The sequence below is a fragment of the Crocodylus siamensis genome, chromosome 10 (genome assembly GCF_052110815.1).
Source record: "Crocodylus siamensis isolate JL-2025a chromosome 10, ASM5211081v1, whole genome shotgun sequence".
Taxonomy (NCBI): Eukaryota; Metazoa; Chordata; order Crocodylia; family Crocodylidae; genus Crocodylus; species Crocodylus siamensis.
Genome location: NC_143404.1, coordinates 50618739 through 50645894, shown reverse-complemented (window position 1 = coordinate 50645894; position 27156 = coordinate 50618739). Strand labels below are relative to the sequence as shown.

General features: G+C 48.2%; 1 protein-coding gene across 3 annotated transcripts in view; it reads left to right on the top strand.

Moving 5' to 3' along the window:
• Positions 1–27156, top strand: part of DLGAP4 (DLG associated protein 4) — a 359708-nt gene that overhangs the window by 60127 nt on the left and 272425 nt on the right. For all 3 annotated transcript variants that reach the window (XM_090064375.1, XM_090064374.1, XM_090064373.1), the window contains exon 2: positions 5283–5445. The gene's annotated coding sequence lies outside the window, so the exon portion shown is untranslated. The remainder of the gene's footprint in view (positions 1–5282; positions 5446–27156) is intronic.

The window sequence follows — 27156 nt, the reverse complement described above, 5'->3', positions numbered from 1 at the left end:
TTGAAGAATAAAAGTGGGACCTGAGCGGGGTGCAGAAGAAACTTGGGCATGGCAGGAGTCTGTCAGAGTTGAGGAAGCAGGTGAGTAGGTATGTATACACTCGGGTCTCTCTTTATGCGAATTGGTTTTGTGTGAATTTGCTTATGTGCAACAACCTTATTTATACCAGAAATTTGCTTTGTGTGACAAAAATCTGATCCTATGTGAAGTCGGCCGGCAATGAGCTCCCTGTAGGCTGGCAGAGTTGCAGCCTGCAGGGAGTTGGGAGGAAGTGGAAGGAAGACAGTGAGACAAGGGGTGCCATGTGCATACATGTGGCCCCAAGTAGCCTTGAGGGCAGCTCCAGCAAGTAAGTGGTAGGGAAGAGGGGGATTGAGGCCCCTGTAGGGGGGGAGCTGGGCAGCACTGGGGCTGCTGATCAGCCAGGGGGTCCTGGAGCTGCAGGGCCCCAGCACAGCATGGAGCCTCCATTGGCTTGTCTGGGCAGGGGGAAGGTCAGCTCCCCACTGCCATGCACACTTCCTAAGGGAAGGGGAGGACGCATGAGCGCAGTGGACCCTGGGCCTGGCTCAGCTCCTCTCCCTGTCTGGTGCCAGTGCCCCACACCTCGCTGCCTTGGCCACACGCCTCCTGTGGTGCAGGGCTGCGCCCCTAAAAGAGCAGCAGGCACAGGAGGCGCATCCCCAGGGCAGCACAGGCAAGCAGCCGCCATTCCTTGGTGCCCTGCTTCTCTGCCCTGGGTGCCTCTCCAGGCCGATGGGCGCGACCCAATGTAGCTGGGAACAGCGGGGCTGCCTGGTATGGCTACAAGCTCTCTGGTGTGTTGGGTCATGCCTGCTGGGCTACAGAGGCTCAGGGGCAGGGAACAGCAGGGCCGTGCAGAGAAGGTACTCACCCTGTGCTGCCTCAGCAATGCACCTACTGCACGTGCCCCTGCTTGCAGTGTGGGGTGAGCACCTTCTCTGTGTGGCCCCACTGCTCCCTGCCCTGGGTGCCTCCACAGTTTGGCGGGCATGACCCTGTAGAGCAGGGAGATCGCAGCCTCTGTGCAGCAGTTATTGTATTGTGTGATTACTGTTTGAATTTGTCATGGTTTTGGGGGGCAGTCGAGTGAGGCTGGTACATATCCCTATTATTTATATGTAATAATGGATTTGCTTTATGCAAATTTACTTTATGTGAAGTTTTTTTGGAATGCAACCCTCACATAAAGAGAGACCCGAGTGTACAGGCAGTTGTCCCCTGCAGTGGAAGGGATGCTGAAACCAGACTGGGTAGATAGTGCTGCAAACTTCCATTCGGTTCTGCCTTCCCATATGAGCCCTCTTGCTTTCCCACAGAGGTTTTGTTGGAAACAAAAATTCCTGCAGTTGGCTGAAATGTCTCACAAGAAATGGTTAACTCTTGTGTGAAGTTAAAAGTGGAAAACTGAGGGAGTGGGAGAGAACCTGGGATGCTGGTCACTGCTGTTCTCGATGGCAAAGAGAAGCAGAAAAGGGGAGGAGGGGTTAAAAACATAGGACTCTGACAATGCAAGCTTTAGCCGTTTTAAAAAAATACCTCAGAATTAAACACTCCCTCTTGAAATGGAAACTGCTCGGAAACCTCACAGTCTTTTATGCAATTATCTTTTCACTTTCTTGACCAGCTTGGCTGTGAAGGCACAGCCTCTCCCTTCCTGGGAGGGGCTGTGTGATCTCTGACAAGAGAGGAGTTTGGTCCTTGTTTTCTGTTTTTATAAAGTCTGCTGATTTCTTTCCAAATGTTGTCTTTTCTTTGCCAAGAAATCTGTCTGATTAGCACCAATTAACAAAGCAAACCACAGTAATGACCTTTAAAGTATGTTCTGTGTGGACTTTGGATATGAGAGGAGACTGAACCAGCTGTTCTGGGATTGCTGTGGCTGGGAATACAGGGGTGTGGTGAGTGGGTCCAGGGAGTTACATTTGGCAGCAGTGCCTCCCCATGACGTAGTTCACCATTTATTGAGTTCATCCATTCTTCCTCTGGTTCTTTCCTTGTATAAGATGGCTGGTGTCCAGAGGGGCCAACCTATGGTTCAGCCACGTTGCTAAAATGAACTTAATTCCTAGAGGCTATCAGTGCAGTCCCCAAGGTGGTTTCTGGCAGCAAATCCTTGTGCAGCATAATTCTGCCTGTAGCACTGCAGCAGGTTCAGAAGACTTGCACCTTTTCTTAATCTTAGATTCAGCCTGTTGTTTGATCTTGGTCCTTCCTGCTTTACTACCACTGGAGTGTCTAGCAAAAAGATGAACTCGGGTTCCACTTTCTCATCCATCATCAGCAACTTTCTTCATCAGCTTCTTACGCTTCACCTTTCTAATCCAGTTGTCTGTGCTTTACAAATACAGTTTGCTCAATTACTTGCACAAATTACTTGCAGGGCCTTCTATTCATGTCTGAAGTGTGATACAAAGATAGAGCTGAATATACATCTTCAATCTGGTGCTTGCACCTAATAGCATAGTTTAAAGCAGAATTCACTCACCACCTTCTCCTCAGGAAAGGAGGGTACAGAGGTGTGTGTATACGTTGGGTATTTTGCCCTACCAGTTGCAGTGTTTGCCCTCTTCTCCTCTGGCACATGTCAAATAGATTGTGTTCATGTAAGTCTTGGTCGCATCCTTGTTGCTTCTGTGCAGGGCATACTGGGTAAGTCCCAGATGGACTTCCAGTGCCCCTCTGCTACAATCTGGCTTTCACCTCTGCTTGACTATTAGTCCAAGATTGGCATCTACCTATGTCTTCTGGGACCTCTGTAGTCCCCAGTGGACTGATGTGAAGGAACCACTTTATTGAGGCTATGAAAAAGGATGGTGGGGAAGGATCAGTTTTGCAGCAGAAAGTCTTTAACATGCCAACTTAAAATGGAAATGAAGAACCTAGCTCTGCTCCCACTGAGGTGTCTGCCAAAAATCTCCCTTGGCTTCCATGGAACCCAACCAGGCATCTGGCACAGATGTTGTTTTTAGAGGGCTTAGCTCCCTGCTTTTCAGCATTAAACCTGAAGAGAAGAGGTGAACAGGGCAATGTGAGCAGGGGGTCCTGTTCCCACTGATAGTGTTGGAAGCCTGTCACCAACTTTAATAGGAGTGAATGGGCTGTTGGTGAGAAATCTGAGATGCAAAGCTACTTCAGGGCAAGAGGGACTAGCTAGTGTGAAAGCAGGAGGCAGTGAGCATGGAAAGGCATCAGAGCCCTGGAATAAATCAGGGGATCATAGATGCTGTAGGTTCAGGACCTGTGCTCCCAGTGCTTGGTTCCCTGTCTCTTCTGGAGCTTAAGCTTATTGACATGAACCTTGATGGAAGTGCTGAGGATGTGCAGAATTCATACTAGGGAGCTAGTGGCCTGTCTACCCAGTCTGCAGTTCCAGCACCTTCCTCACACACTGCTTCAGAGGGTCTCCATTAGAAGGATGGGTATGTGGTGCAGGGGTACATTACCTTTGCTATAATGTGTCCATGCTCTTCCATCTGAGAATGCAAGTCTTTCATAGCCACTTCTCCTGCACCATTCCCAACTGTTGTTTTATCTTGAAGACTCACCACAGATTACATCCCATCAGGTTAGTTCCCCATTTGGACTATTTAAATACAGTGTGGCCTTTCTAATCCAATTGGTATAAGATGCTGTTTACATATGAAAGAAGCAAATGTCATTCATATCAGGGGCTGGGACACCTGGTAGAAGCAGCTGGGCCAATGGCTTCTATGTTTCCATTGTCCTCCCCCTGTTTCCTGTGGTGGTGACATGGTTCAGATCCCTCCCACTTTTTGTCATCCATAATCTCTCCACTCTAATTATCAGGAGCATCTGTACAGTGTCATTAACATGCCTTGTGCTTTACAGGCAAAGGGGGCAGTTTCAACCTAAGTGCAAGTGGGGGCAACGCAATTGAACCAAAGCTGGGCTTGGCCCATGACCCAGCCCCAGGGAGTCTGAGCAGAATGAATTAGTATGTGTTCACCTGACTGGAGCCTGTTAGATTATCTGGAGTTCCTGATTAAGCTGTAGCCTGGTCTGTTGTGTATAATGGGCCTAGGACACGGAGATCTGGGGCTGGTGGAATCAGAAGCACAGTGTCCATCTAGACAGTTTTTGTGGGCAAGGACTGTCTATCACTGTGCAGGTACTGTGTCCAGCACCATAGACAGTGCTGAATTACACTGCACTCCAAACAATGTGTAGTAACGATGGGTCAGCTCTCTTCTGATGGGAGAGGAGAGAGAATGTGTTGGGTGCAGTGGAGAAGTTAGGGTTTGCCCATGGAGGGTAGAACAGCTCTTCCTATGCTTTGTCCTCTTTCAAATGTGCAGTGTCCTTTTTTCCTGAGGACTTGGGCTGGTCTTTTGCTCTGCTTATGCACTGTGGAGCTTAGAATGCCTCCTTGCTGCATGTGTTGCTGTGCTGTTTGGATCTTCCTGCAGATGATCTCAGAGCAGTTAATAAAATGTAGGATTTGGACTGGGTGAGGAGTTGGTCTTCAAGATGGGAAGCCAGGGAGCTGCTATGTTAACTGGCACTTCTGGGAAGAGAGGCTCTCCCGTGCCTGCTATCTGGGCATCAAAGTCGTTGATAAAGAATTCATGTTGAAAAGGGGGAGGGGATGGAGGGATGCAGCACTTCCCATTTCACTTCTGGTACAGCAGTAAAAGGAGAAGTAAACCAGAACTAGTCCCTCCCCTCCTCCCCAAGGGATGCGACCAGTATGCTAGCCATGTGCCCACTGGCAGCAGGTACCTGAGACAGCCTATGCAGAGTCTAGTCTGTAGACAAAGGCAACTAGAGATGCAGTGGGGACTTTGACCCAGTGTGGAGCAGTGAGGTCTATGGGAGATGTTGAAAGCATGAATATACCCCTTTGTTAAGGGGTAATGAGAGTGCTGAGGTTCAGGGGTTTGGAGATGGGGGCGTGTCCCCTTGGGGTCCCCCTCCCTGAGTGCTCTTTACCCTACTCTGCGAGGAGGCCAAGAGGCCCACAGTTCCATTCTGTGCAACACAGAGGGTGCCCTGGCTGGTGGAAGGGGAGGTGATGGCATGTGGGACACAGGCAAACCTGTGGGGAGAGACGTGTCTCAGATGGGACAGAAGAAGCTCAGACAGGAACCTCAGAGATGCTCCCCTTACCTTTGTGGAGCACAGAGATAGCCCCTCCTGTATGAACTGGAGAGAGCTGAGAGGTGATGGGTCCATCTACAGCTCCTAGCCTAGGTTTGTTTTATTTCCATCCTAATTCTTTTCTGCATTTTCTTCTGCAGACCAAGCGGACCCATTGGCTGTATTGTTTGGCAGTGGAGACCCCCTTTCACCCTCACTGGAGACTGTCCATGCAGTGAGTGTGCAGCCAAGTATCACCCTTTGGGTTGTGAATGACTGCAGGATCCTGGCAGGAAAGGACCCCCACAGAGGATCGCTCAGACCGTGAGTGTGCTTGAGACTTTTCTAGCCTGGAGTACAGGAGCATGTGGCCAGCTGGGAGCTTCACCCTGGCTTGTATTTTTGGAGAGGGCAGTCAAGACGATCTTAGAAAAACACTGGGGTTCCAGGCATGGCTGATGAACTCAGACTGGTGGGGCAGTGGAGCATCCCATGGGAGTGTGAGAAGGGGGTGGGGGTTTGCAGCTGTCCGGTCACTCTGGCTGGTAGCAGGGAGGCTGCAAACCCCCTTTCCCCCCTTGTTGCCAGCCAGCTGCTCCCCCCGCCCCTGCATCTAAGTTTCATATTTGGTTGGGTTGGAAGGGACCTGAGCAGATCATCAAGTCTGACCCCCTGCTATGGCAGGAAAGAGTACTGGGGTCAAACAGCCCCAGCAAGGTGTTCATCCAGTCTCCTTTTAAAGACCCCTAGGGTAGGAGCCAGCACCACTTCCCGTGGAAGTTGTTTCCAGATCCTAGCCACCTTGACAGTGAAGTAGCGCCTCTTGATATCTAGCCTAAATCTGCCCTCTGCCAGCTTGTGACCATTATTTCTTGTTACTCCCAATAGTGCTTGGAGGAACAGGGACTCCCCCAATACCTGCTGGTCCCCCCTGGCCAGTTTGTAGATGGCCACTAGATCCCCCCTCAGCCTTCTCTTGTGGAGGCTGAACAGGTTCAGGGCCCTTAGCCTGTCCTTGTAGGCCCTGCCCTGCTGACCCCGATCATGCGGGTGGCCCTTCTCTGGACCCTCTCCATGTTGTCCACATTCCTCCTGATGTGCTGTGCCCAGACCTGGACGCAGTACTCCAGCTGCGGCCTGGCCAGTGTCGCATAGAGGGGGAGGATCACCTCCTTGGACCTGCTTGAGATGCATCTGTGGATGCACAACAAGGTACGGTTGGCCTTCCTGACTGCTTTTCCACACTGTCAGCCCATGTTCATTTTGGCATCAATAATGAGTCCAAGATCCTCTTCTGCCTCTGCACTGACAAGAAGGGAGTTCCCCAGCCTGTGGGGATGCTCCACTGCCCCACCAGTCTGAGCTCACCAGCCACGCCTGGGTTTCCAACACTAGCGTGTCTCCTTGGGAAAGAGGACAAGGGGCTGCTGTTACAGGAAAAATTCTCCCTCCTCCCTGGAAAAGAGCTGAGCGAAATCCCTTTGCCCTCAAAGCATGGGTGTCTGTTTCTCAGCCCCACCCCCATCCCTGTGTGCCATTCTTATGCTACATCCTGTTGTTGTCAGTGTAGCATAGAGAGGTGTGTATCCTTTGGCACAGCTAAGGGATGTTGCATGGGTCTCACCAGCAGACAAGAACACTTAGTTACATTACAGCGAAATGTCAGCTGATGAGCTGCTCTGTAAGCAAGCCAGGCATGAGGAATCTGCCAAGAATACCTATTGCATTGGCAAGGTTGGATGGATCAGGGAGGAGGAGCCTGTGTGGATAGCCAGGGTAATGGGATTATGTCGCTAGATCTTTTGTCCCTATTCCTGGCAAGTTTGGGTGCCAGGAAGCTCCTGCCTCATATGTGAAAGGATCTGCCTGAAAATGTGCATGGAAACCAGGAAGCTGGCTGCAATGGTGGATAGGGGAGTTGTCTGCTCTGTGCACTATGGCTAATGGTTGCACAGCAGGGTACATGGCTTGGTTGAATAAATGAGAAGCCTACTGGCTCTAGTGGGATGAGACCTAGGTAGCCGCCTGGCTAAGCATGGGAATGAGCAAGAGCAGGTTGGCAAGGCATGCTGGTGGTAGCACTCAGGTGTCCTGAGGGATGGCCCTCAGCTTTCTGTATGACAGAGTTCGTTAGGGACCCCTGCTTGGCAGGATGGTTACACAGATTGCTTAGTGTCCCTTGCCTGGCTCTTCTACTCCCTTTGGGGAGGCTGGAAGCTTGCGGCCCTAAGGTCAAGCAGTTCAGCAACTGGCCAGGAGCATGCACTGAGGTGGCATGCCTAGCTGATCCACTGAATGTCTGTGGTGAGCCCAGGCAGTGTGTGCATTGGGAGGGGGGTACATCCTCCCCCAGCAAAGGGGTGGGATGTATTGGCTTCTATTTGGCAGGACTGCCCTTGCTGGAAGGGAGTGGGTTGAGGGGGAAAGGGTGGGGCACATCTCAGAGGTGGGGCATCATGACCACTTGGTTCATCCCATGTGTCTTGGTGCCAAGAGAGCCTTGGCAGTATGGGAAGTTCTCATTATGGAAAAAGCCAAGAGCCATTGTGATAGATCTGGTTGGCCTCTTGACACATTGAGATAATATAGCCTGTGCTTATAATTTGTACCTGGCTGCCTTCCCTTAGTGACTAAGTTGGTGCCTGTACATGTGAGATTGCAGGTCACAGGAGCCTGCAGCAGGGTGACTACTAAAGGCCACCTAGGTGGGCTTTCCATTGTCACAGCCAGCTCAGCCTTAGTATTTGTATTTGTTGCTGAAGGATCAATGCAGCAATTCCTGTAATGTGGAACACAGCCTGGAGACCCATACAAGGAATATCAGTAACAACAAATTAGGCCCTGATGCCTCTGAGATTCACAGAGAGGTGCCTTATTACAGTGAGATCAATAAGCCTTCACGATCATGAGCCAGGTGCAGAGCTATTGTGTGTCACTGAGGGACAATGGAAGAAATTGAAGGGGAAAAAATGAAATCCTCCCCCTGGCCTTTAAAATCCAGGCCCTCCCTGCCATGCCTGGAAAGGCACAACCACCCTACATCCAGCAATCTTGCTAACTTGCAAGTCTGCAAAAGTCCTGAGCTAGGCTGCCAAAACAGTAAGACTAGCTTGAAATGTGTGAGTTTGAGGGGGTGGGGAAAAAAGCATTTTGTATCTTTATTTGCCTTGGGTTTTCAGTTTTTAGAATGGACTTGGGTCCAGCTTTCAGGCTGTATTTTTAGTTGCATCTTTGCCAGCAAGATCACTAATGCATTTTAGCCCCTCCTGTGCTGTTTAAAATGACTGCATGTGTGTGTGCTCATGTGTGCTGTAAAACAAGTCAAAGATCAATGTGCAGCGTTTTCTTATCTTGCGAACTATACCGCAGATGGTGCAAGAGAGACTTCCAGAAGGGTCACTGATATTGCTGAGGAGCAAGTGTTCTTCAGATGCGGGGTGCTGGCCTGTAAAACTCTCTAATTATTACAAGAGCAACTTTAGGAAAGAAACTGGTTAGGAGGATACCTACTCTCTCCCCTGCTTTCAGGTCTCTTTTTTGCCTATTTTCTGCTTCAAACTGGTGGTTTTGAACTATAGCGAATGAAATGTGCATCTCCAACTGAAAATCCCTTCTGTCATAAACAAAGGAGAAAGCATGAGAGGAAAAAAACCAAGATCTGTTAGAGAACACAGCATGCCTGTCTCAGTAGCTGCTCTGATATGGAGGATAGGCTCTGAGTGGTCTCCATACAGTTGTGGGGCCACGTGCACAGTGAGGGGGAAGAGCACGCTCCACTGAGTAACTGTGGGATTGCAGAGTCATGCGCCAGTTGTCTTCTACGTTACTGGAGTTTGAGAGGATGTGAAGGCAGGAGTGAGTACAAAAAACTATGCGGGGGAGATCTTGGGCTAAGCAACCAGATCCTCTTCTAGGGTTTTCAGTTCTACTCAGTAGCTTGAAATTTAGTTTTCTTTCTGAATTTATGGATGGGGTAAGATGCAAGTACTTCAGGGCTGGGCAGGGTCTTTGCACACTGTCTTTATTACTAGTGTCAGTGCTCAGGTTAACAACTGGACAGTGGCTAGCAAGGGCCTTGGATAATTTTCTGAAGTGTCTACTTGCTGGCTGTCTTCATCTCTCCAGCCCCCTGCCCTGTACTCTAGTAATCACACTTATATCTTTTCCCTTAATTGCGATTTCTTGATTTATCTCTCTCTCTGTTTTCCTTTTATTTATTTTTTTTATTTAGGTGACATGGTTGATTCTCAGTATTTAATTATCCTCTTGGGACATGTTTCATTTATTCATTAATATGGGAATTGCAGCCATCACTTTTTTTGTTTTATTTTGCTATTTTTTTTCTGTTTTAAAAAATGTAAGCAAAAAAATTGGTGTGAGACTGAAACCCTAGTCCCAGCCTCACCGCTAACTCCTTTGGCTGCCTGCCTTGTGCTGCTTGGCGATTGTCTTGATGGTGGAGATGGTAGGTGGCAATTTTTTTCCTGGCAGGCCAAGGCTCCTTGGAACTAGGAAGGTGAATCATGTCACTGGTCCAAACCAAGTTCTCATGCTGCTGACTTGGGGAGCTACATGAAGACATTGAAACACATGCCAAGTGTTCTGGCACCAGACTGTCTAGCTCATGAGTGAACCCGAGCTGCTGGCTGGTTCTTGCAGACAGAGCCTGTCTGTATGAAGCCATGTCTCTTCCATCCTGCTGTGCTGCAGGCCTGTCACTTGCCCAATGTGATGGCATGTAGCTGACGGGGAAAATGGGTATAAAGCCATGCTTCTGGTCACCTTATGTTGTGTGACTTGCAAGGCATTATAGTGTGTGTGAGACGGGAGGGCAGAGGAAGGGAAAGTAATTAGGAAAAGGGGCTGAGGAAGGAAGCGTGGGGGTCTTGGCATCATTGACTACAGTAGTATCCCTCTGCATACAGGTGAGAGGGAAGCTAGGCCTCAGAGGAGAACAGAGAAAACCTTGGGTAGATCTGATTTGAAAAAAAGAAAGTGTTAAGCTTCACAGCTGGGGGTTAGAGGCAGAAGCAAAGGTCAAAGGCCGTGATTCTGAGCCCTCTAACACCTACCTGGACCTCCCAGTGGAATCAGCAGCCCCATGTCTGTTGCTAAGAAATGTGCTTCTCCAGAACTGCTTTTCTGTATATGAAGAGCACAGTGACTGGCAGAGAAACTCATGTACATGAAATGAGTTGGCCCCTCACATGCCACACAGGTATGGTGCTAATATTGGGGATGATTTGGGAGAGTGCCAGCTTTTCAATCAGTCCTGAGATATGCCAACCAGGAGGTACTTCCTTTTCCTCGCCTCTTTTTTTTTCATTGGGTCACTGTATGAATCAATGCCTCTTCTATCCTGCTGTGGTGTCCTGTGTTGTGCTCTGTTCCTTCCAAGATCTAAAGCGTGAAAATGTTTGCCTAGGAATGTAGGCATATACCGCACTGTGAGACTGAAGAGAAGAGTGAATGGAAAATCCCATGAGAGGGGGATGTGGTCTTTCAGGTCCCCTGGGTGTGTGAATAGCTGTAGGTGATGGTGAGGTGTGATACAATGGTCTCTTCTGTCCTGCTCTCAGGGCTTCATTATACTTGAATGGATCGAGTCACATTTTTCTCTCTCTAAACTCATTGCACTTGATCCTGGGTTACAGCAAACCCCTTGTCTGCTGCTCTGGCAGTTGCAAGGACCTTGGACTAGAAAGAGCTGCTTTCCTTCTATGAACTTTGCTGCAGCCAGTGCTTTTGACCCATGTGGTGGATTGGGGACATGTAGGGCAAAGAGGTCAACCTTTTCTTAAAGAACAGGGACATCACGCTCAGTGTTTAAAGCCAAATAACTCTATTGGCCATATCCAGCCAGATTGGAGGGCTCTGTAGAACTGGCTAATGCATTAGAGCCCTGCTGAAGCCAGGATGGCAGGGCTCTAATGCATTAGCTCCAGGGACAGCTCTAGGGGCTGTCCTTACTGTGGTGGTCCCCAATCCCCCAGGTGGCATTGGGATGTCTCTCCTGGACACCCCCAACCTATTCTCTGCTACCTTCCCACAAAACATTAAGTCAATAGCCCTCTTGACTTACCCATTGGCTTGCTCCACTTCCCAGCTCTAATCAGTGCCTCCCTGTTCAATACCTTCTGGTCGTGGCATTGTGGTTCCACACCCTGCAAATGAGTGCCTTGTTCCAAGCAGGAACAAAACAAATATTTTTCTAGGAGTCCTTAAATATGATCATTCAGCAGGGATCATGGGCAGCCTGGGCAGTCTGTTCTGGCAGGGAGCAAGTTCTGTGCCAGAAAGGGGTTTGAGAATGCTGTCCCCCTGCCGTTGCAGCACATCCTCTCCAATTTTAGCCCTACTGTCTATGAAATCCCCCCTCCCCACCAAATTTCTGTGCCTAAGCCATGCCAGTCACAACATTTGCAAGCCAGGCTCTGCTCCCCTGGTGCCAGCTGCCTGGAAGAAGAGGAGCAGAAAAGCAATGCTGCCGTCTTTTCTCTACATTGGGTACTTTGGCATCACACAGTCTATTTGTGCACAGCAGCCACCAGGTCAGCACGAGAGATGCCAGGTCAGGGAACAACATGGTCCAAGGCAAAATCAAGCCAGGCCAAATGGGTGGATGTGTCTGACTCAAGGAACCCTCTGTCCTCATTCGCTCCACATTGTCTTGGGATGCTGCTGGTACACTCAAGCAGTGCGATGGGAACAAAACGTTGGATCGGGCAGACAAAGCCTGTGGCCAAAAGTCCATTGCCACCTGGAAGAGAGAGCCAGGGCAATTTTCCTGCCTGTGGTGGCACCACTTCTCTGAGGTGACCTGGGTCTACCAAAGAGGAAGAACCCAGAGCTCATCAGAGCATGCATGGCAGGTGCGCTTTGCCTGTGGAATGTCCCAGGTTGTCCTGCCGTAGTACAAGTCTCTTGCAGGAACCCTTACCTTTCAATGGGGAAGGAAGGATTAGCATCCTCCTTGCTCAGTATCCTCCTCTCCTGGTTGTAGCACTCCCACCCTTGTATGTAGGCTGAAGACAGCTATTTAGTGGGGGTGCAGATAACTGGCATTGGCCTTTTCTTCAGGAATGCTTAGCCAAATTCTGTCCTCGCATATGGTGCCTCAGTGGGAGCTGCTAAATGCTTAGCATTTGACAGTCAGGCCAAGTATTAGGAAAAACTTTCTCACCAGAAGGATAGTAAAGCACTGAAACAGGTTACCCAAAGAAGCTGTGGACTCTCCATCCTTGGAGGTTTTTAAGACCGGGCTAGACAAAGCCCTGGCTGGGATGTTCTAGTTGGGGGTCCTGCTTTGAGCAGGGGGTTGACCTAGATGACCTCCTGAAGTCCCTTCCAACCCTAATTTTTTATGATTCCATAAGTATTTAGATGCCTAAGGGTAAGGACTTAAGAGCCTAAGCTTTGTCCATCATTTTTGAAGACATCAGCTTAGGGTTATTAAAATAACAAGTCTGTCCTTTATAGGAGGAACTGTGGCCTGGTTAGGGCTGGGTCTGGTTTGTGCCTCACCTTTTGCTTCCCTTCCAAAAAATCCCAAAGCAGGGGGACTGCTGAATCAAGGCCTGTTTCTCTCCTCTGCTCTGCAGAATCTAACAATGCCACAGTCCCCACTCTGCACCTGAGCCTCCATGCAGGCAGTTTGGAATAGAAACAAGAATTGCGACCCTGCTGCGAGCAATGTGTCTGTGGTCGCATAATGGCAGTTCTCTTGGTCTATCGATTGCGAGAAACCAGTGACTTAAATTAATTGGAAGGAGAAAGGACGATGGCAATCGTGAAGTAATAGAAATCTCCATCCATCTGCAGTCCCTGTGTCGGTGCCCGGAAGCCTCTGGGACAGTTGCTATCCATTCCGGATAATTGCATAAGCTGCTCTCCGTTATTAGTTTGGCTCTAGAGGTAAATAAGGAGAGACTCGTCCAAACTGAAATAGGAACAGAGAGAAAGAAGGGACTCATTTGTTGTGTCTTTGCAAAGATTCACTGATATGCCTTGGAATTGCCAGAGGAGGAAGTAGCTGACTAGTGTGAGAGGAGCGGAGAAGCTTTAGTTAAAAAAAAATTAGACAAACCAGGCTGATTTGAGACCCTAAGTCTCTCGAAAGAGACAGATGAGGACTTAAACCTGACAAATGCAGTTCTTTAATTTCTCCAGGACAGGGGCTTGATTTGAGCTTTTTGTGTTGTTTCTGATTGGCATGTCCTTGAGGAGCAATTTTGTGATGCTTTATAAGTAATGTTACCTATTATGACCTGAGCAGTTAGCCAAATTGAGGATCTAGCCAGTAGTTTCAATTAGGAGGAAAAACTGAAAGTGGAATAGACTATTGCCTTGATGCCTCCATGTGTATGTATGAACAATGCACTTTGTCCTCTTTTCCCAAGCATGAGGAATCAAACAATGGGATTTTTATATGCATTATAGTGTTTTGGTCACAATTCCAAGCCTTTTTCCAGTTCCAGTTCTAGTTCTCAACCCCAAACAGCACTCTTTAGACCTTTTTTCAGGGTTGTGTTCCCAGTGAGCCATAAAGCTTGTGTCTACAATGACTTTGGCTTTTTGCTGTTTCTTCTTCTTCTTGGACATGGCTGTATGCCTCCGTCAAACAATATGCAGCCAGTCCCCATGTCCGCCGCCTGTACTTTTGTTGAGGACAGTGTTCCAGTGTTTTAGGTGGAGGCTGTTATTTCTTTAAAAGACCTTAATTTTATTCCTTAACCTGGCTGATCCCCTCAGTGGTTTCAGTGTCATTTTAACCAAATCTGGAACTAGTATTTATGTAGAGCTGAAAGTATACTATGTGCTTCAAAAAGATACAGAAGAGAACATTCCTTCTCCAAAGAGCTGCTATTCAGAAAAATGTATGAGCCCAGGAGAGGGAGTGGTGTCAAAAGTACAGGAGCTGATGGGTGAAGTTCAGCACATGACTTGGTGGTTCCATTCATTTGCTATTTCCTTTTAAAGGGCCAAATATGTGGGGCATGATTCTCTTCTCATACTGGTAGAAATCAGGAGTAAATGGAGTCTGACTTCATTCTCAGAGGAATAGGGATTAGAGGCCCTGGCTGAGATCCATTGTGCATGGGCACTGTACAGACCTGAGGTCAGTGCTTGTCCAAAGCTCAGACATCTGACACTTGCAGGGAGTGGGAGGGGAAATCAGAGGCAGCCAAGAAGCCAGCAGATGACCCAGAAGTTGAACCCAGTGATGCTGAACCCAAGAGCAGTGCCCTGCCCCTTGGGGTATACTGTAAGACGGGGTGAGCAAAATGGCAGATCCAGCCAGTGGCTGGGCAGGGAGCGGCTCCAGGGCTGGGGCTGGGATCTTGTGGCAGTGACAGGGTGGTCCAGAGCCAGGGCAGAGCCACAATACACTGTCTGCACACCCCTGCTCAGGGCATATGCTCAGTGGATCACAGCTCTGCACCAGCTCCAGACCATGCTGTCACTGCCGCAAGATCCCATCCTCAGCCCTGGAGCAGGTCCCTGTCCAGCCAGCTCTGCTGGGGCTGGTGTCCATGGAAACTGGCTGCAGCAACACAGGCAGGGGCTGCTGGGAAATGGAGTCCACTGCAGCCCAGGGCCAGACTTTGCTCACCCCTGCTGTAAGATCAGTGCAGCTGAAAGCAAATGTCCCTTTTAGTCTGTTCCAGCACTTCTGTGTGAGCCTTACCATTGGGATTTGTGACCTGGCATCTAAGTGGAATTCAGACCCCATCCTGGGAAGCAGGATTCCTCTTTCTTTTGATGTCTTTAAGTGGGGCCAGCCTGGAGCATGAGAGAAAGCTCCAGTAGCATCAGATGGCCTCTATTGCTTTTTATTGAGCCCTGTTGGTTTTTAGTGTGGAGTGTTATCAGACCTCCTGATCGCCATCTCATTGCTGGTCAGGTGCAATCTGTTGAAAAACATTCACTTGGAATTTCATGTACCGCAGGGTAGTTCCTGGTCTCTTGGCTTCAAGCGTAACTGGTGCAAGAGAGGTCCAGTTTAATATATTTCAATGATAAACATTGCTGTCAGTTGGTTTTAAGAAAATTAAAGACTCCAGCCACAAGTATGAGAGAGTGCTGGCAGGCACAGGATATATTGTAAACTTAAAGTAAAACTATACATGCCTTTGCATTAGCATATTCACTGGACGGTAACTTTGGATTCATGTATCCAGATTCAACGCATCCATATATTTTGCATCATCCAGCCCTGAGCTTAGTAGGAGTCAGAAAAGGACTGGACCATGACAACATCTGGAGTTGGTTAGACTGTAACCCTTCAGCATCACAGCTAAGGTGAACACAAACAGTTGAGGATTATGTATGTTTTTCCGCTGTTCTGTGTAATGAGATCTCTAGCACTGTTGAAGAGGGAGTAATGGATTTGATAATCAGTGGTGTGACAAGTTTGCTGTGTTTTATGGGAGCCTACTTGATAAAGCCTAATACAAATTGAGGGAGAAACTCACGTTTCACACTGAGAAGCATACTGCACATCCCTAAAGTAGTTTTAATATTCTTCCTCTTGTACACTGACCAGAACGAAATCCAACATTCCAGATGGTGTCTTATGTTGGGATGCAATGTTAGAACACATTTTATTTCCTGTCTAGAAGCTCATTTAGAATTGGGAACCAGAAAAGCTTATCTGAGTTGATGGATGATGATACTGATAGTTGCCTGGTTACACTGTGTGATAAATAATGATCTAGACAGTCAGGTGGATTTGGGTTGCATATAAAACACTTGATAGATGAATAGATATTTTTTCTGAAAGAGATGGGCAGACTAGGTTCTGATCAGTGAATGGATAAATGGTTGTGGTTGAAATGATGGAGTTGGATGGATGAAGAGACAGATTTGCATGGCTAGATTGGATAGAGAAAATGAAGTGGGCAGATAAATTAGATTCTTTAGAGTCTTCAAGACCAGGCCATGCTTCTCTGGAGCATCTTTGGAAAATGGGTGCATTAAATCCAGGAGTAGCCCATCATTTCTACTTTCTAATTGACAGTGAAGGAATGCACCATTTACGGGAAGCTGGAAAAAGTACTAGCCTTTCAATCACTACATTTGTTTTCCACACCATGAACATGGTGTTCTGAGCTCCATGTCGCCTGGCTGAGACCCAAATGCAGTCCCACCATGTATAACTCAGCACAGTTGGCCTCATGCTGTTGTTTCTTGCTGAGAGAGAAAAAAAGCAGAGAAAGAAACTCTCCCTGGAAACACATTCTTCAGTCTCATCCAGTAAAGAATGTTCTGCTAGTGGTAGCCCACAGCTTCCTGATGTATCCCCCAGAAAGTTTCCATGTCATACTTGCTTTCTGATTTTTTTTCCTTCTTGATAACTGTTCCGTCTTAAGCTCCTGTTTGCGCAAAGAATCACATCACAATCGAATCTAAATAGAAATCCAGACAATTTATATCATTTAGTCCAGAAGACTGGCAGAAAGAGTGGGATTAGAATGGAGTTCAGGACTAAGTAACATTGTGGGAGGCAGCATGATGACGTATGGAAGATGTAAAAAAACTCATTAAATGTTTCTGGGTTGCTTTGGATCCGGGCTTTGGCCCATCATTGGTCACCATGGGGAAGAAGTTTCCAAAGGGCTCTGGGCCTACAATTGGGGTCCAGCTGCTGTCTAGACAACAAAACATATGGCTGGTTCTTCATCTGGGCACATGGGGTGCACCCTGGATTCTGCCTCAATTTCTGGGTGAGGAACAGTTAATGGTTTGACTTAGGGCAAGATTTCCAAAAGAACCCCATGTTAAACCTCCATGTTTGCCAGGTTAGGGTAACTCCGTGGCTCCCTGAGTAGTTTTCAGTGGATGACATCTTCTAGCTTTAGTGTATGTGCTTTGATAAACATCAGGCAGACAAGGTTCTTTGGGTCAATCTGATATCTTTTATTAGACCAACTCAAATAGTTGGAAAAATTCTTCTTAACAAGTTTTTGGTTATAAATACCCTTTGTCAGGCTGAGGAAGCATCTGCAGTTGGCGTGTGCTGGAAAGGTGAGATATCAGATTGACCCAAGAACCTTGTCTGCCTATGTCCTTAGACCAACATGGCCACAACCTACCTATACCCTTGGTGTAAACATCATGGTTTCTTTTTCTGTGTCCCACATCTTAATAGGAACTGTACTGGGCACAGAGTCCACTGTATGTTCTGTACAGGCATATGTTTCAGAAGAGACTCCAAAATGGAGATTAGATTTTTGCTCCCTGTTTTCCCCATAACCTAACATACTGATCACAGAATTAAAGCACGTGGTGCGGAAAGTAAGGCCCTGTCCTCACATGCATTGGGAAACTGAAGCAGAGATGAAGTGAGTTACCTAAGGCGTTACAGTGAACTGAAAGCAGAACCTGATGATCCCAACTTCAGTTCCCTGCTCTAGTCCCTAGACCATATGGAAGTTTTAAGTCTCTCTCAGGTAATCCCATCTGCTTTGAGCACCAGATAGGATGTAGCCCAATATTAGTGCTCATCCATATATGTGATCTTGACCCTGAGTTTCCAAGATGTGTGATCCTTTCCCTATCAAGCCATGAATGTGTTTTCAACCACAGCTGTTAGAGGAACTTCATATACTGTCAGAAGACTGGATTACTGAGCTATTGACCTTTCCTTTTGGTTCACACCAGATATGTGTTGTATATCTTGCAACATATATTCATTGCCTGGAAGAAAGAGAGCATTTGTGAGGATGAGGGATTTCCCTCCCCTGTGCCTTACCTTCTTGTCCCCTCAATAGTGCTGAGGAAGAACCTGACTGCATCCCACTGTGCCCCTGGATCCAGCAACAAGTGTCTAGTTGAAACAGTAGATGGATGGGTCTGGACCAACGTCCAGAGAACCCTGGACTTACGCTGAGGTCCAGACTGTGGCACAGACCAGCCTCAGGAGAGAAAAGGGAAAGGCAGTGTTGCTGGGTCCATCCTCCACCGCTCCTATCTCACTATCTGGAGTTCTTGTGCTTTCTCTTCTTTTACGCAGCGCACTGCAGTAGAGTGATATCAGATGAAATGAGAAGGGATTTTCAGTGCAGATAGAAACAGCCTACACACTCCTGAGTGGCTGGTGGGAGGAGAGGAGCTGACAGCAGCTGTTGTGCTTGGCACCCTCTCACCAGGCCCACTCAGAAAAGACTAAGCTTAGCATTTTTGCCTTCCTTTCCCCTTGGCATTGCCTTAACCAAGGTCTCACATGTGCTTCTATAAGCCAGAGGTCAGCTGCCCAAGCCTGAATATGGTCTAAGCCAGGCTGAGCACGTTGGACTTCTCTACACACTTCATGGGATAGTAAGACATACTGGGTAGGCGGCCAGGCAGAGACTGAGTAGACCTGTATTCTACACCCAGCCCTTCTGCTGGGTCACTTCAAGCAAGTCACTTCCCTCTCTCTACCTCCGTTTCCCCCACCTGTAAAATGGGGACAGTGATACTGATCTCCTTTGTAAAGCTCTTTAGGTAGAAAACACTATGCTAGGGTACCTGTCAATATGTTTATCCAGACCCCAGTGCCTTGAGGTTTGACAGTGCAGTGGGTTTGCATGTTGTCCGATGAAATGCTAGATTGGGTGTATAGGAGCACCTTGTTAAAACTCCATTGGCTTATAGAAGGGACTCTCCTCGATAGCTTGAGGAAAGGACAGGATTTCCTACTGGGGAAAACTTGCATGCATCTACTTCAGAATGGTGCTTGAGGCTAATGTTTTTGTGAAAGGATGAACCTGTCTTAGGCTTTTGTTGCTTAAGTTATGAATAAAGGTAAACCTCAAAAAGGAGCTGAGCATGTGGTTATGGCTAAAGGTCACAAGAACATCTTACCTTCACTAGACCAAATTCCCAAACATCAGTTTGGCCCCATCTCCCCAGAACCGGCATTCCTGGAGTTGTAGTACGCATCGCAGGATCCTGCTGCTGATGGGTAGTTGGGCCCTGCAGCTTATCTCACACAGACGTCATCTCCAGCAGCGGCACCCCTCCCACGGCACCATGCTACAGCTTTGATTCAGGTCTGAATCAGAGGGGAGAGCACCGCCTTCCTGGACCCACATGATGATGTAGGCGGCCAGAGCGGATACTTGAATGTTAATCAAGCGCCTCTGCAGATTTCATGCTGCTGTACTTGTTCTGTGTGTTGTGCTAAAAACCTCACAAGCTGTAGATACTGATGAGAATGTTGCTGAGTGAAATTCCCATTCAAAGTCATTCCCAGGACCCACTACCCACCTGTCATTGGTGAAGGGCTATGGGATGTGGACTGCAGCCAGAAGATGCCATGGGCAGGGAGAGCCATTACCCAGTTGGCTTGGCAGGGGGGCAAAATTTTGGTGAGATCCTTGGAACTGGCCAAATAATTGCAAGTACCAAGTCCTGCCACTAGCAGAGCTAACCAGATTTAAGGTTCTGCGGGGGAGAGTTAGCCCCTGTGAGGATTAGGTGGAGGACAGGGAACAGAGTTTGGAGGAATAGCACACCCTGCACCCATGCCAGGGCTGGATTAGATGAGTCTGGAAGTCCCTTCTATCCCTGAAGTTTGTGGAATTGGACTCATGACTCCATGCAGCCTTCAGGCCAAGTGAGCCTGAGTAGGCTTCACCCTGAGCATCCAATTGGAAGTGCTGGTAGGACAGCCAGCTTACAGCAGCACCCAGTGCTGAAATCAGGCTGCTCCATGGCACTGCTCTGAAAATCCCCAGATGCCATATTCCTATGGCAACACACTAACTTTTCAGAAACAGCTTTTGTCCCACCCCCACCTCACTTCCCCCTGTGTGAGTCCTCTGATGCAGAAATTTTATAAGATGTATGAGTTGGGAATCACCACAACCCTCTCCACTGTTTGGAGGCAGGAAGTAAATCAGGCTGTCTTCTGCAGGCCTTTGCTGTGACGAGGGAAACAAAGAGTCTGCATCTGTGTAGGTTGCTCTGCATTTACAGCAGTTTGGATCTGCTCCCATGTGGGCTTTCCCAGCCCAGAGAGCCCCAGTGAGTTTGTGGTGAGAGAAGGGCCACTTCCATTGCCTGTTATAGGTGCCACATACAATTCAACAACACAATGGTTTTGAAAGGGTGCCCACAACATCCAGAAATGGCAGAACAGGAATCTACTTTTGCAATTGTTAGCTAATGAGTCTAGGGGAACAGGCCAGTTCCTTCTCCCATCCTCATTACCATCTTCAACATCTTGATATAGTCCTAAATCCATGCTGCTGGCAGCACAATGAGAGGGACCCTCTGCAATGGAATAGCACTGCACCATGACCTTAGAGAAGCAGTCCATGTCCTTGTCCCTTGGAAAACTCATGCCCATTTCTGAGGCCAGAGTGGATAATAGGAGATTAGAAGCAGCCCTAATTCAGAGGCCACTATGAGTTCACAGCAACACCTGGGTTCTCAGCTTCTAACAACTATGCAATAAATGTTCTTCTTTGGAACATCTTCTAATTATCTTATGTTGTAAGATGCCCATGCCTGCTATGGGACAGGGAGATCCGGGTGATGGGGATCCCCTACCCTCCATAAATGCTGACCTCGTGAAAGAACATCTTGAGAAGCTGGATACCTTCAAGTCAGCCGGCCCTGACGATCTGCACCCCAGGGTACTCAAGGAGCTGGCAAGCATCATAGCCCAGCCCCTGGCACGGATCTTTGAAAACTCCTGGCGCTCTGGTGTAGTGCCCGAAGACTGGAAGAAGGCCAATGTGGTGCCGATCTTCAAGAAAGGGAGGAGAGTGGATCCGGCTAACTACAGGCCCATTAGCCTGACTTCTATCCTGGGGAAGATCTTAGAAAAGTTTATTAAGGAGGCCATCCTTGATGGACTGGCCCAGGCTAACATTCTAAGGGACAGCCAGCATGGGTTTGTTGCAGGTAGGTCTTGTTTGACCAATCTTATTTCCTTCTATGACCAGGTGTCCTATCACCTGGACGAGGGAGAAGAGATTGATGTCATTTATCTTGACTTCAAAAACGCTTTTGATCTGGTATCCCATGATCACCTCTTGGCCAAACTGGCCAGTTGTGGCCTTGGCTCCATCATGATCCGCTGGCTGGGAAATTGGCTCCATGGTCGGACCCAGAGGGTTGTAATCGATGGCAGTCACTCATCGTGGTGCCCTGTGACCAGTGGGGTCCCTCAAGGCTCTGTCCTTGGACCCATACTGTTCAACATCTTCATTAATGATGTGGACATTGGAGTCAGGAGTGGACTGGCCAAGTTCGCCAATGACACCAAACTTTGGGGCAAAGCATCCACGCCAGAAGATAGGCGGGTGATCCAGGCTGACCTGGACAAGCTCAGCAAATGGGCAGACGAGAACCTGATGGTGTTTAACTCCAAAAAATGCAAAGTTCTCCACCTTGGGAGGAAAAACCTGCAGCTTCCTTATAGGCTCGGCATTGCTACGCTGGCTAGCACTACAGAAGAAAGAGACTTGGGGGTCATCATTGACCACAAGATGAACATGAGCCTCCAATGCGATGCTGCGGCTAGTAAAGCAACCAAAACGCTGGCTTGCATCCATAGATGCTTCTCGAGCAAATCCCGGGACGTCGTTCTCCCCTTGTACTCGGCCTTGGTGAGGCCGCAGCTGGAGTACTGCGTCCAGTTTTGGGCTCCACAATTCAAAAAGGATGTGGAGAAGCTTGAGAGAGTCCAGAGGAGAGCCACGCGCATGATCAGAGGTCAGGAAAACAGATCTTACGATGACAGGCTGAGAGCCATGGGACTCTTTAGCCTAGAAAAGCGTAGGCTTAGCGGTGATCTGATGGCCACCTATAAGTTTATCAAGGGTGACCACCAGGATCTGGGGGAACATTTGTTCACCAGAGCACCCCAAGGGATGACTAGGTCGAACGGTCACAAACTCCTGCAAGACCGTTTCAGGCTGGACATAAGGAAGAATTTGTTTACTGTCCGAGCCCCCAAGGTCTGGAACAGTCTGCCATTGGAGGTGGTTCAAGCACCTACATTGAACACCTTCAAGAGTAAATTGGATGCTTATCTTGCTGGGATCCTATGACCCCAGCTGACTTCCTGCCCTTTGGGCAGGGGGCTGGACTCGATGATCTCCTGAGGTCCCTTCCAGCCCTGATGTCTATGAAATCTATGAAATAATGTATTGCTTTATAACATGAGATAGATAATTAGACAGGTACTTTTTCTTTAGTATTAATGGTAGGATAAGAGAATGGGGCCTCACACCAGAACCCATTGAGTTAAGCACTGTAGAAACATACAGCACAAAATCAGCTCATTCCCCAAAGGGTTTACAGTCTAAAACAAGATACCACAGATGGCAACAGGCTGATGCCGGGTGGGGAGTATACAAGAAAACAAGGAGAGCATTTTGCTCCTCGACAAAGTTAACTTAAGGGGTAAACATTACTCTTGATTGTGAATAAGGTGCTCAATACTGGTTTGTTAGAAGGTCCAGGCAGTACAATAATACATACACTGTATTTCATCCGAAACAACTGCTTAGAGCACTTGGCAAATTGTTGTATAGTTACATGCAGAAAGAGGAATGCAGATCAAAGGGATCCTCCACTCTGTTGCTGAAATGCAATCACAAAGCAGCCATGTTGCATAATTTAGAGGTGTACTAAGAAGTACTGGATCCAGTTACAATTGCAGGGAGATGGTACAGCTGCAGGGTGTCATTCACAAAGGTAACCAAGGTCAGAACCCCAGGGTCAAGTCATTTGACAAATATCTTGAGATCTTCAATGGACATAGGGAACTGATGGGGAACTGCACACTTGCACAGCTCCTCCTGACATCAGGTAGGGCACAGGTTTACCACTGCTTTCTAGAGAAGAACCCCACTTTGTCAGAGGGGACTTTGTGGCTGTGTTGTGAGAGGAGGTGGAGGGGAAGATTTTGGACAAATGATTGCCTGTGAACACAAAGGACTGAACTGGGGCACAAGAGGCTTCTTACAGTCCTAGGTCTTACCTCACCCAGGTCACTTCCTGCTGCATGTCCATGTACTAGAGTTGAGAGACCCAGATTGGAGTTGATTTGCTCAGGAAAGCCTGTTGTGGCCGATGACAGCCTCTCCATGGTGCCTGTGGATTCCTGCATTCAGCGGTCCCAGTAGCGCTAAATACTACGGGCCAGATTCTGCGCCACCTGTTACATGCTGAAGTGGGTGTATGTGCCTAAGTGTGATTCTATTCCACTACGTACAAGTCTCTGAAAAGCTGTTAACATAATAGGTGGGTGGGTCCTCCTCCTCCTCCTCCTTACTGCTTTTCTGTATCTTAAAAAGGTACATGTGACGATGCATTTTCAGGGTGAAATAGAATTGTCCTTAGGCACTTAAGTCCACTTAGACATCCAAAGATGGCATAGGGTCTGACCCTATGTGCATACCATCCATAAGCTGTCTATGCTGGAGGCAACAGAGAGATGACCCCTGAACTGCTCCAACCCTGGAGCACTTTCTTTTTCAGACTATCATTAGTTTGGCGTGTATTGGGAGGTGCAGTGCACTTTTGCCCTGGATTCTGGTGAACTAAAAAACAGATTAAAGAAAAAAACCCCCTCAGATGAAGAATTTAGTTCTGCTTGTAAATGGAATCACTTAACCTCTGCAATCTCTGGAGAATGGAAGCCTCTCCGGATCTGGTTGGATAGACGTATTTTCACACATGCCTTATACCCGTTAATGTAAAAGTCTCAGGGCAGACATCACCACTCAAGAACGCTGTAGGCTGGGACAATTTGGGAAAGATTTTAGCTGCATAGAAGAAATTTGGCAGCTTTGGAGGGAACTAATCATCATCCTCCCATATGCTGAATTCCATTTGAAAGGAAACTGTAGCCAGTTTCTTCCGACTGGCATGCTGACATTTCCAAAGGGAAGCTGGAGCATGCTCCCAAGTGGAGCTGGAAATAAATTTGGCATCCGCACAGCATGTATAATTTTCTTTTAATGACTGGCTGAATGTCTTGTATTTGTTGAGCACCTTTCATACTGAAGGACGCCAAGGTTGCAAATCCAGGACTTGCTTCCCCGGTTCCTGAATTGCAGCTGCCTCTGGTGGAATACAGCATTTGTTTGCTACTGCCCAGCAATGCTCTCGAGAGGAGTACAGGCTCCAGGTGGAACCCCAGCAGGAATGTAGAATAATGCAAGAATAATTGCCTGGGTTGGGATTTGGCTGGACCCCAGAGCCACCATCCTAAATTGTAACGATTAGTTTTTACACCTCTAATGAAAGACCTCATCTTCAGCCTCCCAACACCCACAAGCACCAGGGTTGGCCCATCGGTACTGTATTTGTTCAAGAGGAAGTGCACCAGAAACACTTGTTCCAACTCCTTGCCTTTGCCATGGAGGGACCTTATTTCCCTACAGTAGGGGCAGCAAACTTGTTTGGCCCTGGAGGCTGGATCCAAACCATGGGGGTCAGTTTAATATATGTCCTAATGGGAAATAGCACAGACTCTCCCTGCCGTGGATTGTCTGCTAAGGAGCAGAAACTTCCTAGTTCATCTCCTGCCCAATAGTAACAGTGACATATTTCCATAGGCTGCCCACATTGAGGATGTCAAGGAGGGCCACAAAAGCCAGGTTACCATGCTGGGAGCTGAGCAGTCCTTGATACAAGCTTCATGCTGCATGACAGCACTGTTTCTAATCTTATTTACATGAAGCTACATGTCACTGTGCAAGTAGCTCATGAGAACACTAGGAAGACTTTTCTCTCTAGCATTGAAACAAGTGCTGTTGGTATCTTTAGCCAGCTTGATGTTCTGTTGATTTAAAAAAAAACAAAAATAAAACTTCCCCCCAGAATCCCCTAAGGGAAGTGGCTCGGTGTCACTTTTGGTTTGGGTTTTGATTATTCCTGATTGCCAAGGCAGTGGATCTTTGCTGTTTATTTAATGAGCTTCTCCCTCATTCCCAACTTGGGGGTGGGTGAGACTGTGCAGGGTGGAACAGCAGAGGATTTAGAAGGTGATGTTGTTACCAGCCAGGAGGAGTAAAGTAGGCAGCTTTCCTGTCTATCCCAGCCTTGTGCATGTGTGTGCATAAATAGGAACATGCAGCCATCCCACTAGCAGCCTTGCTTCCAGCACCCCTGCCTGCAGCCAGGCCCTGATTGTTACTTTAAAATCCTCAACTGAGTCCCTTTCATGGCACCATTTCCTTTAGCTCCATTAGTTTGTTGGTGGAAGCCCATGATAAGACATAGAGGGCATGTCTACATGTGTATTAATGCACAGTGATTACCACTGCGCACAGTGGTAACTGTTGCTACGGTGCAGTACTGCTGGCACACACATTTTAGTTATTTGTCCAAGGTTCCAATCATGCTAATGTGCTGTAGACTGATTTGTACTAATATTGTCTGCCACACTAATGTGCAGTAGAATTGCACAGTGCTTCTAGCATCTTGTATAGACGTGCCCAGAGAAGATCGTACCAAGGAAAGGGAAATCATAGAAAATTACAGTTGGAAGGGGCCTTTGGAGGTCATCTAGTCCAACTCCCTGCTCAAAGCAGAGCTAGCCCCAACTAGATTATCCCAACCAAAGCTTTGTCTAGTCCGGTCCTAAAAAACCTCCAAGGACGGAGATTCTACCACCTCTCTGTGTAACCTGTTCCAGTGTTTTACTACCTTCCTAGTGAGAAAATTCTTCCTAATATCTAACCTAAATTTCCCTTGCTGCAACTTGAGACTAGACTAAATAAGCCCAGTTCCCTCAGCCTCTCCTCATAAGTCATGTGCCCCAGCCCCCGAATCATTTTTGTTGCCCTCCGCTGGACTCTCTCCAATTTGTCCACATCGTTTCTGTAGTGGGGGGCCCTGAACTGGACACAGTACTCCAAATGTGGCCTCACCAGTTCTGAGTAGAGGGGAATAATCGCTTCCCTTGACCTGCTGGCAACATACCTACCAGTGCAGCCCAGTTTGCCATTAGCCTGCTTTGCAACAAGGGCACACTCTTGGTTTATATTCAGTTTATTGTCCACTGTAACTCCCAGGTCCTTTTCCACAGAGCTGCTGCCTAGCCAGTCAGCTCCCAGCCTATACTGGTGCATGGGGTTGTTCTGTCCTAAGTGCAGGACTTTGCACTTGTCCTTGTTGAACCTCATGAGATTTCTTTTGGCCCAGTCCTCCAATTTGTCTAAGTCACTCTCAGTCATGGGCATCTGGTTCCCACTCTCATGGATGTCTGGTGGCTCCTGAGTCAGGGGGGCACATGCCCCCCCCCAACACCAGTCAGCAACTGAGGGGGTCCCCTGGCAGCTGATCTCACTGGCCAGAGAGGCAGGTCAGGGTGGGGTGGGGCCCCTCTCAGCTGATCCTGCTGGCTGGTGGGGGGGGCCCAGCGGCCGATTTCACTCACCATAAAAGCAGCTACACTGTTTCCTGAACTCCTGCAGCCACTTCTGGAAGCGGCGTGGCCGCTTTTGCTGGCGTCCCCGCTTCCCAGCCAACGCTCACAGGGAGCACTGGTGCTCCCGCCTTGCCCCCTGCCTGCTGGCTAAACAGGGAGCACAGCTGGACAGGGGGTGCACGTGCACCTCTTTGCTCCCCCTACACATGGCCCCTGATCCTAGCCCTACCTTCCAGCATATCTACTACTCTCCCCAGCTTTGTGTCATCTGTAGACTTCCTAAGGGTGCACTCTATGACATCTTCCATGTCATTGATTTAAACATTGAACTAAACCAGCTCTGGGACTGATCCCTGGGGCACTCCACTTGATCCCAGCTGCCAGCTAGACATTGAGCCATTGATAACTACCCTCTGAGCCTCATGCTCCATCCAGTTTCCTATCCATCTTACAGTCCATTCATCCAGCCCAGGCTTCCTTAGGTTACTGCAAGAATGTTGTGGGAGACCATTTCAAAAGCCTTGCTAAAATCAAAGTATACCACATCCACTGCTCTTCCTGCATCCACAGAGCCAGTCATCTCATCATAGAAGGCAGTGAGGTTCTCAGGCATGATTTGCCCTTGGTGAATCCATGCTGACTGTTTCTAATCA